Source organism: Amblyomma mixtum, chromosome 2 (assembly GCF_055824585.1).
Source record: "Amblyomma mixtum isolate Tamu chromosome 2, ASM5582458v1, whole genome shotgun sequence".
NCBI classification, from domain to species: Eukaryota; Metazoa; Arthropoda; class Arachnida; order Ixodida; family Ixodidae; genus Amblyomma; species Amblyomma mixtum.
In genome coordinates, this window is record NC_143013.1 from 239,609,429 (window position 1) to 239,619,822 (window position 10,394).

Genomic DNA, 10,394 nt, shown 5'->3' on the forward strand with positions numbered 1-10,394 from the left:
CGCGACCTCGCCGGCATTCTCCACACTCAAGCTCAAACATGCGACAGGGGCGTGGCCACAAGTGAGGGAAAGTGAGATTATGCGCGAAAGTGAAAGTTCAGGCCACTCCCTCCTAGGTGAGGCCGTCCTCTGTCTAGGAATTCTAGGGAATAAGAGCCCTATTTAACTCTGCTGTGAGTGTGGCCAAGAGGACTCTCCCGTTGACTCTCCCATAGAGACTCCCGTAGACTCTCCCGTTTGCTCTTACGCTTGTAAAAATGCAAATAAACCAACCAATAAACCCCCTCGTAATCTTCCTCCCATCAACAAACTTATTGACTCAACGGCACTCCTCTCCTGATGGTGGGAACGGGCGTCGGCTTGACCGCGGTTCCGTCAAGCAGCAGCAAGTGAGCAGCGATTCCGAACTCCCGTCTCAAACACGCTGTAAAGTGCTTTGGTGGTATCGCTCATGTAGTACTGCAGCGCGGTCTGTAGCATGACTAGTGCGACAAATTTGTACAAGCTACATTTGCTGCAGAAATTAGCCGTGCGTTACATAGCTAGTGTACTTTCTACTCACCCCACAAAAGGTCTTTTTTCTAAACAAGAAGCCCTTCCTGTGTTGTTTTAAGGCGAAAACCTTTAATGGCTCATCGTTTTCCGCCCGTACATCCGCGAAAACTGTGGCGCTATAGCTGCCAGACATCCTGATGACATCATCCTACACATCGCCATGTGGTTGGCGGCGCCCACTCCTTACTACGCATGCGCTTCGCGCCTTGGTGGCGCCACCGTCGTGCGGCGCTGACATTCCAGCCGACCGAGTAAGACGTCTCCGAGTCGCACCAGACGGATGCCTCACAAGCGTTATCCCGTCTCGCGAACAATCAAGCGCGCTCACGCTGCAGAGCGTCAACGGAAATCACAAGAGGCAAATGAGTGACTCGCTCACCTTCCGAGTCAAATCGGCGCCAAAAGGCATTCGCCTCGAACACTTTAGATCGCCAAAGTGAACCCCTAATTTTTTTCTAGAATTACAGGTTCATATTTGCTGTCAAAAGTTTCGATAAATTTGGTGCTGATGATGCAGTTCACCTAGCAAAACTACGATTAAATTGTAATTGCAAGTACTACGAAACTACGAAGACTACAACGCTACCATTAAATTAAAAGCCGAATTCTCCGCAAGAACGAAATTTCATCAATCACTGAGCTCTGAGGCGTAGTGCAAGGATAAGTTTAAGTTCGGAAGAAGGCAACTTTTTGGGAGAATTGTTGAATCTTTGCACGCAACTCCAGAGCCAAAATTGATGTCCGCTAGAAAGGACAGCTTACGCAACATGCGGCCTTTTCTGGTCTGCCTCTCTTCTAAACACCGTATACTCCCGAATTATTTAAGAACCAAAACTATAGAGCCCAGAATTTGTCAACTATTAAGGAGTCCTTCCAGTTTTAGTTCTTACAGAAACTTCAGTTGTATGCTTAACTTCATACAAAAATTGTTATATTCGCTTTTTTTTATTTGGCTTATATGATAAATATTGTCCCCAATGTTCTTCATTTTTCTGGGAACATATTGCACGTTGTTATTAATTAGTTTTCTTGCGTATATTTGCAATTGTTTTGCACCAAGGAGTCTTAGTAACAGAGGTTACAGACAACACGCACCTCTTAAATGCATGAGTTCGAAATCAGAGCGCATAAGAGTAAGCAGCCCGTCTCTATATATACCCCTGCGTGTCTCCTAAGCGATGCACCGTGGGTGTAGAAGAACATGGGTTCTCCTGTTACTTTTGGCAAGCGCAAGATAATATAGCACATAATAGTGATCATATCTTTACCAGCCTTATTCAGAAAGAATATAGTGTGCCCTTGAGACCTAGGGTGATGCCGTAAATTAAATCTCTGCGCAGACCCGGAAGATGAGCATTTGCTCGCACAGAGGTCCTGTTCGCGAACTCTCCCTTTTAATGCGATACGGTTGCATTTACCAGTGTACAGCTGGAATGGTGAAAAAGCAGTCAATGCTACGAGAACTCCGTACTGCCCTACGTACTGCCTTAGTTAACTTAATTAGAGAGATGGTGAGAAGATGGCTCTCGGGACGACAAGAACAAAGTGAACAAGGTAGGGGAAAGCCTGAAGGCGTTTCACTAACGTTTCTGCAACAGCACTTAGGCAAGTCTTGTCGAAACGTTGGCTAAGCGCCTTGAGGTGCCAACCTCCCAAGTTCACTTTTGTGGTATGTTTAACCTAATTGTAACCAGACTTGTGTGCACCAACGATTGATTTCTTTGTTTCTGAATATTAATGCTCAGTTATGCTAAGCGTCTGCCGTCATTTCAAGAACCTTTGTTAAGTTCCTGGTGTCCATCCTGCCGCCGACTGAGGCGAAGATCTGCGCTCGATGACATGCGATGGAGAACCTTTGCTATAATAATACCGGGCCTTTTCATTTCTCCCGTCGTCGTTACTTCCTTCTGTACATTGCTTGGAGTGGCGGCCTCCTTGCAAACAAAGCGGGTTCAAGGGTGTACAAACCTCCACCGCGATCAAAGAGTTTGAGCTCTTGAGGACTTTCATGACGAAAAACTGAAATTGCCATTTTTCCTTTCGCTTCCGTATGAACCGCTCAAAACAAATTCTCGTCATTGAAAATTCCAGAAAAATATTGTACTGTTATTGATTACCATTCATTTTCTCTAAAGTTTCATTTTTCGTTCTCATTGTTTTCTTGCTGATAGTGGGGTCATGCAAGAGTGAGCAAGACATGCCTTCTCAGTTGGTGCACTTTGATACCAGCGAGAGTCGGTGATAACAGGGCCGCCACTCAACAGCACTTGCAATTTCGTCCATAGTTGCAGTGGGCCACAAACTTGCCAAGGACCGTACTAGATGTGGCAGTATGTTAAAGTAGTAGCAGGGGGGGCTAGGAGTCCCAGCAGTTCATCTAGTGCATGTAATGAAAGTGGCCATGGAGTATTTGGTAATGCAGCAAGCTCGCATTCACTAGATGCATGATTCCATTTCAGCTCTCGATTCACGGTACCTCTCTTTGAAGGTGCGAGAGAGGTTTAGAGACAAACACGTTTTCGGAACTAACCTGATGACGATTTCGCTTTAGTAAGAATACAGTTGGGTGGACATCCTAGACCAGCATACTCTCATTGATGCGGTGTTTCGTGGGTTGCACTTGTAAGTGCAAATTTTAGACGACAGCTTCAGCTGCTTGCTTATTATAGGCGAATATTTTACTTTGTAACGGATAGAGACTCTTCAACATTTCTGTTGTGATGTCGCCACAGGCAGCTATTCGGTAATTCGTATGTGTCAAAATAAGAAGAGAATTCCAGTAATGTCTCTTATGCTACTTTCGATAATCATGACCTCAATTGTATTGAATGAGTAGTTAGAGCGCTCATTCCGCGCCTAAAAGCAAGAAGTCTGGAAGCATGCTTTTGACTGCACAAACGTAGGAACTTTGTATGGCGTGAGAACAGAAATAATACACGATTAACCCATCCGTAGCAGCAGTTCATTCCGATAGCTTTGAAGCTTATAAAAATTTCTCACATGACCTGTACTTCCCCCATGAATGGAGGGCTATCGCGATCATTATGAAATCCCCTAAAGTGCATATCCTTTCGGGACAAGACTCCATCAACACACAGAAGCGCAGCTGTATATGCCAGTTGCAGCCTTTATATTATATTTTTCTTCCGGAACATTTTGACAGTTCTGCTCGCACATTTAGCGATTGGCTAACGACAACCCCACTGACAACTGGTATATATTGTATTGGTTCTGAGTCTTCTACGATATGCCCAGGGACTAGTTAAAACTCTAGATTCCGCACGGAACCGTGTTGAAAGCTTTTGAATGAAGGAAATCAATTGTTCGCCATAACTCCGCTTCCTGGTGTTTTTGAACACCTTTTATTGCCAGAGCCTGTCATGCTTTCCTCTGGTTTCAATGCGTCAGCCACTTGAAGGAGCCGCCGTGCTCGCCGCAGCTTTAGTCGTTGTCGTAGTCGCCGTAGTGTTTGAGCCCGGGAAAATTCCATCGAAGATGTTAGACTAATAAAAAGAAATGAGAGATTAGTGACCACTTCCCATTCAGCATTATTGTGATGAGCCAATATTGCAACGTAATTGAATGAAGAAACAATAAATTTGCGACAAAAATAGCGGTGGGTGTTGGCCCGCCCCCGCCCTGGGGCAGAGAAAGTGGATCAAGATATAAACAGGAACCAAGTACTCGCAGGATTAGTCTGCGTTCTGCGCACGTAGCACAAAATAAATTCAGATAGTTTTATTATCTTTAGGCAACATCAGAATAGTAGGCAAGAAAAGCATGGCTGCAAGAGATGGTGTTATGTAGGACGCTATGCTAAGAAATGATACATTTATTCTCTGTGAAAATATAAAAAAAACGGTTTGAATTGTCTGCCATAATAATAAATATTGCCACCGTACGAACCATTCAGTGGCGCCGTACCGCGGCCGAACTGTTTAAGCTGGGATTTGCCAAGCCTTGGGCACTCGAGGTGCTCGAGGAACGTCGTCTTCCTCGCTCGAGCTTCCTGCTGGCTGGCACGCCCACCTCGTCTACTTAGAACCTGGTCTCTTTCTTCAACCGTTTGTCGGTGACAATATTCAAAATTCCGCAAGTGCGCTTTCCCGCGTAACAATGCTGCCCAAAACAAGATGGCTGACCATGCGTTTCCAGCCGAAATAAAGCGAGAAATACTAGTTTTTTTGTTTGATTCTTGCAAAATACGTTTCTTACATCCTATCCACACCTTTAGCGCCTTCCCTGTTCCCCATGTAGTTTTTTATAGTGAAGTCGGCCATCTTGTTTTTGGCAACATAGTTATCGGGGAAAGCGCACTTGCGGAATTTTGAATATAGCACACGCCAAAGGGCAGGCCTCACTCTGGCTAAGTCCGTTTGTAATACGTGGTGCGCAGTAAATCCATCATTTTTACGCTCGTACATCTCTGAAAATTTCAGATAGATATTTGTATCAAGTGATAACGAACAATTGTGGTTTCTTAAAGATCTCTTTTGGTCTTAGCTTTGTACGTATAACAGAAGCCAAAAGCCACAGAAACCAAGGGGCACAGGGGAATTTTTTTTTTCAAATAATTTATTTATTGTGTGGTGTTGATCAATTTAGAATATTACTGAATATGTTATCGCTTAAAGCTAATTGATTAGAAAAGCAGAAGAAAAAACAACCACGTGCCGCCGGTGGGATCCGAACCCACGACCTCCGAATTACGCGTCCGGTGCTCTACCTCTGAGCTACGGCGACGGCTGTCAAACCTTTTGCTTTCGGGGGTATTTATGTTTACAAGTAACCTAACCTTGAGAGTGTTCATCAGCGCCACCCACGTTCATAAGCGGCGGACGTAGAACGTCCTGAGTCACCGCAGGTGTGACGTAGAACGTCATCGAACGGAGAGGGTGGAAGCTGCGTGAGAACCCTCTTATGCTTCCTATGGCGTCAAGGCTGCCAGAACCGAGGCTCTTGCTAAGCACTTAAGCAAACAAGGGAAAGGGAATGAGGGGCTCGTTATAAATATAACAGAAGCCAACAGCCACAGAAACCAAGGGGCACAGGGGAATTTTTTTTTTCAAATAATTTATTTATTTTGTGGTGTTGATCAATTTAGAATATTACTGAATATGTTATGTACGTATAGAAACTTGACTCCATGCTGGAGCATTGTTCGTGTAATTGTATCTTTATCGTGTGTATGATGCCCCAAAGCTGTATTCCTCCTGAAAATGGATTTCAAATTCTCATAAGACGGTTTTTTGCTGATATCCGTCAAACTATCCTAATGAACAAAAATTATTAGTAGTGATAACTACTGCCTTTCTTCCGAGTAAAAACTTCGCGGGAATAACTGTGGTACCTTTTATAAAACCCTAAAAACAGAGTAAGCTTCTGTTTGTTGTAAAGGAATGATTGTGTCGGTTCTTGCGTTTCGCTTATTCCCTCATCAAGCCGCGATCATACCGGCTAGTCTATGACGCATGTGTGCATTGATAACAAAAACTACTAATTAAAAGTAACAGGTAGGTCCCTTTCTGAATAACAACACAATGTGCCCTAAGCCTCAGTGTGCTCAGTGCGAACCTTGGCTAACAAATGAGGCTATATCCTCTCGAGACTGTACCAAGTTATCTTGTGTGGTCCCTAAAAACACTGAAATAACTTACAAAGAATGTATAGAGAGGGCAACCCCAACCAGGGCATGGTGGAAGCCTTATCAGCGACTGACCTGTAAAAGAAAAAAAAGGTAAACAATGCACTTGGTTGTGAAATGAAAACCCCGTGAAAAATTACTCTCGGAAGATACACAGCCCCTGCTTCAGGCTGCTAATACTCAAAAAGACTAAAATAGTTCTCAGCATTGCAGTTCAAGTTTCTGCAAGGCCCTTAATCCAAAAAGAAAAGCCGTTTGGAGAAATGTCTAGTGTCGGCACCGTGGAGGTCGAAGCATCAAAGCGGCAATAGCAAGACTGCACTTAATCCAGAAGGGGCTGTACACTATGGAGGCGCTACTTGAGTCAGGTAAGAAACAAGTGGCACTACGTTGCAGTTCTCAGTTTAGTCAAAGATGCTGCAGGAAAGACCTGGCTGTGGAAATGCATTGTTTTCTCGCCTACCTTACTTCCTATGCGTCACGTTTTGTGTATGGCTTTGTGGCGAAGTGTGAAATCATGCAATTGTTCCGAACCCTAAAGCAGAAGAAAGAAAAAAAGTATTGCACTCAGGGCCTTGGCTACCGTAGAGGGGAAAATTTGAGGATGGAGGCAGAACTAGATTTTATGTAATTATGCCGCTAATAGCTCAGCGTAAGCCTCCTCCTCACAAGGAAGAGAAAAATATGTTATCGATGATTGGCTATGACGACTTATGCTCGCTCTAAAAACGGATATTTAAGTTGCAATCCAGATGAGCAATCAGGCTTTAGTAGTTCAGAGCGCTGTATTATCAAAACAAGAAGAATATCATGGTCACTTCCCGACGCACATCATACCGCAATTGCGAAGGTGTTAAAGCAGCAATTGACGATGACATCACTGACGTACAGCATGCATCTGGTCGACAATTCACGCTATAACCACGCTATAACCACGCTGTAACCACGACTTCCTCCATTATATATAAAGCTCCGAGATTCGAACACTCCGCGGCAGTCAGCAGTGAGTTCCGATTTCTTGAAGTTGTCCGCCATACCACTTTAAACGATGTCCAAGCAGCGGAACTGCTCACGCAGTTCAGGCAGCGTGTTGGTCGCAGTAGCATTCCTGCGCTCATGCTACCAGAATTTCATCATTACTGCAATTTGTCCGAACAGTTCTTTGCTCGTATTTTTTTGTAGGTAAGTGTTGGGTATCGTCGCTATGACTAGGAAAGCAGAAGATTTAGCGCCTAAATTTGGAATTTTGAAGTTTTGAAGCCCTCTAGTACGCAGTCACACATTAGCGATGGCAGTTTTAAAGGCTGAGAAACCGGACCCTCACTCTAATTAACTGCAGATAACGCAGGGCCCATTAAGTTAATGTAAATATTTCTGAGACAAGAGAAATGCAGCAGAGAGACAAAGAAAGCAAGGCGCGCAGGTGTGATTCAGGAATATTTGGACACAGGCTGGCCACTTCTGGCGCAGTACACGGTTTATCGGAGACCAATGGAAGAGAGAATGGTGTAGAACAGGACGAAGCGAGGTTGATTTTGTTGGTAAGGGCTACGAGTCGCTCAATCATTGCTACTACTGGGATATTTAAAAATCTTTATGGGGTTTAGTCAGAACATAGCCCGCCAGACATTGTGTTACAAGCACATTTACTGCATGCCTCTTTAGTGAACTCTGTATCTCAAAGTTACTGATCTTTTTTTTTTTCATAGAACTTTCCCACGGCCGTGCTTCTTTCACCTAGTAATTAGCCTAAGCACTCGCTCTCAACAATATCGACAGTTCAAAAATCGCAGAAATGCCCTCATACAGATATTTTGGCATTAAAATAGTGCTCTATCTAAACTACTCTCTTCAAATAGCTCAGTTTACTGACGATGCAAATGACTTTCTTTGTTACTTTCGACGAAACCTGCGACCAGCATTCCCATCCCCAAAATCACTCACTTATTTAACACTTATTCTTCCAAGGCTAGAGTATGCATGTCCGGTTTCTGGCCCCCACCAAATAACCGTTCTTCTAGTCACGAAGCAATGTAAGATCGCGATGCAAAACTGATCTCGGTCTATTCCTTAACCTCACAACTTAAGCGAACAGCCGGAAAATTGCCAGACTTTGTCTTTCTCGCAAGTTCTACTATCATGTGTTTCTTAAATCAAGTATGAGGCTTGCCCACCGCATCTCGAACGCGCAACCACGATAACGCCGTTTACTCTCCCTCTACGAGCGCGTCTGCACGTTTGTCATCATTTATATTCATACAGCACAGCCCTAAAATGACCTGCCAAACGTAGCAATGCATCACCTCGAGTCATCATCCTTCAGGTGATCCATCGAAAGAATAAAAGTTTCAGTGCTCCACCCTTTCATGAAATATCTCTTCAATGGGGCCCAAGAGGCACTTACAAATCAACAAATATAAAGTAAACTTCAGTTTGAATCCAATAAGCTAACCATATGCTGATACAAGGCGTTCGAACGTCGCGGTTTTATAATGACGATGATTGCAAGAATATTCTCTAGTCCAGCTTCCACTAATAATTTTGATATCCATTCAGTACAGTGACCTATTAATTTTTGGTTTGCTGATGCGTTTATTGAAATTAAATGCGTTTAAAGCAGTAATCATAGATTGCTAAGAGTCTTTCATTCGGCTTTTCATTGAGTTCAAACAGGCAAATTGTTTATATTCCTCACAATTTCACGGCACTTCTGATTTTCTGATATGTTGCTACATCACTGCATTCAATAGAACAGAAGTTTTTTTTCAAATAGGTGCATCAGAGTACATGGTGATCTTCTTTGTGCAATGGGAAGAGACACAATTGTGGTGGTAGAAAATATGCTCTTTTTATTTAATTTTTCTGTTCGTCCACTGTTTTTAACCCTGTATAATTGAAGATGCCATGCCATGGGAAGCATTTTTGTCGTGAAATTGATTTTTGTAGGAATATTTAGACAGGAGGTGCCTGATTTAAAAAAATTTGCAGGAAGTTACTCATCTGCTAAAATACATGTATACGAATCCGTTTGCTCTCTACCTGCAGAAAACTACGTCCTAAGTAAAGGAGGGTTGTAGTAAATTTAGCTTTGGTGATCTTAACTGCCTTTCTATAACGATGTGTTATAGTTCACTCGTTCGCTATTGGAATGCCTTAAATCTTTAGAACATGCCCTATTTTATTCTCTTCTGAATTTACTGTATAATGCTTGGCTCATACAGTTTAATGAACCGATAAAAAATTGAAATGTATCAAATGCTGTGCTGTAACCTTTTTTCGTGGGATGAGTTAAGCATTTAAGGTGGCAGTAAAACTTCTCACCAAAAGCCGTTGTGGCGAGGCACAAAATGAGGAAGCAAGACAGGACCTTCATCTTTCCCTGCGCCTGGGTCCCTACTTCAGTTTCTCTGCGATTTGGGGAAGTTGCCGTTAAGCGCGGTTTTATAGGCACGCTACAAGCAGGAATAAGTGTACATGCACCAGGTACGTCAGCATGGTGAAGGTGTTATCTCGCCATATTATCAGTTCCAAAGGGAATAAAAAAAAAAAATCAACAGGCTCACAGGCCCCTTGGGTTTTGCGTGTCTGCTCGGCCGGACGCAGCCGAGATTAACTACTTCATACAGAAATGTGAAACAGCAATAAAACACAGCACTGTGCAGGAGCCCAATTCTGAAGCCTACTAGACATCGTTTCCTGCCATGACTTTTTTCATGTGCGGTATATGTCGCAGACAAGCGGGTACGATAGTATCACGGTACACTTCCACTCTTCTGGCTATATTTAGCACACCACCTCACCTGAACGCCTACTGACAAGCCGAATGCAGCAACCTAATATATTACTTCCATCCGCTCTATTACAGGGCAACAGACAACTACTGTGATTTATTTTCGGTTGTTGGTAACTGTGTCACAGCTAAACTGTGAATCTCCTGTCCGCTTCATGCTTGTGTCGTTGTGTGTGTACAAGTGACAATAGTGGACACCAATCAAGGTGACTATGTGCTTTGTTTAGGGATCCTGTTGGAGCTTTTTTCTTTTCCGAGGAGTAATGCCTGAGCAGAATGAAAGCGCATACTGAGGTGGAAAGGTTGACAGTCGAAAATCTGGATGCATATTACGAGCCCGCCTGGCACTGAACAAGGCTAATTCAAGGCGAATTGATAAGCCTATTACACGGTAGGCGACGATAT

At 43.5% G+C, this 10,394-nt stretch overlaps 1 long non-coding RNA gene across 1 annotated transcript; it reads right to left on the bottom strand.

The window, feature by feature from the left end:
• Positions 1-3,889: 3,889 nt before the first annotated feature.
• On the bottom strand, positions 3,890-9,628 carry LOC149363112 (uncharacterized). Its single transcript, XR_016288559.1, has 3 exons — positions 9,521-9,628; positions 6,213-6,274; positions 3,890-4,058 (listed from the first exon to the last, which is right to left on the bottom strand). It is a non-coding gene; the product is annotated as an uncharacterized LOC149363112 (long non-coding RNA).
• Between the last annotated feature and the right edge of the window lie 766 nt (positions 9,629-10,394).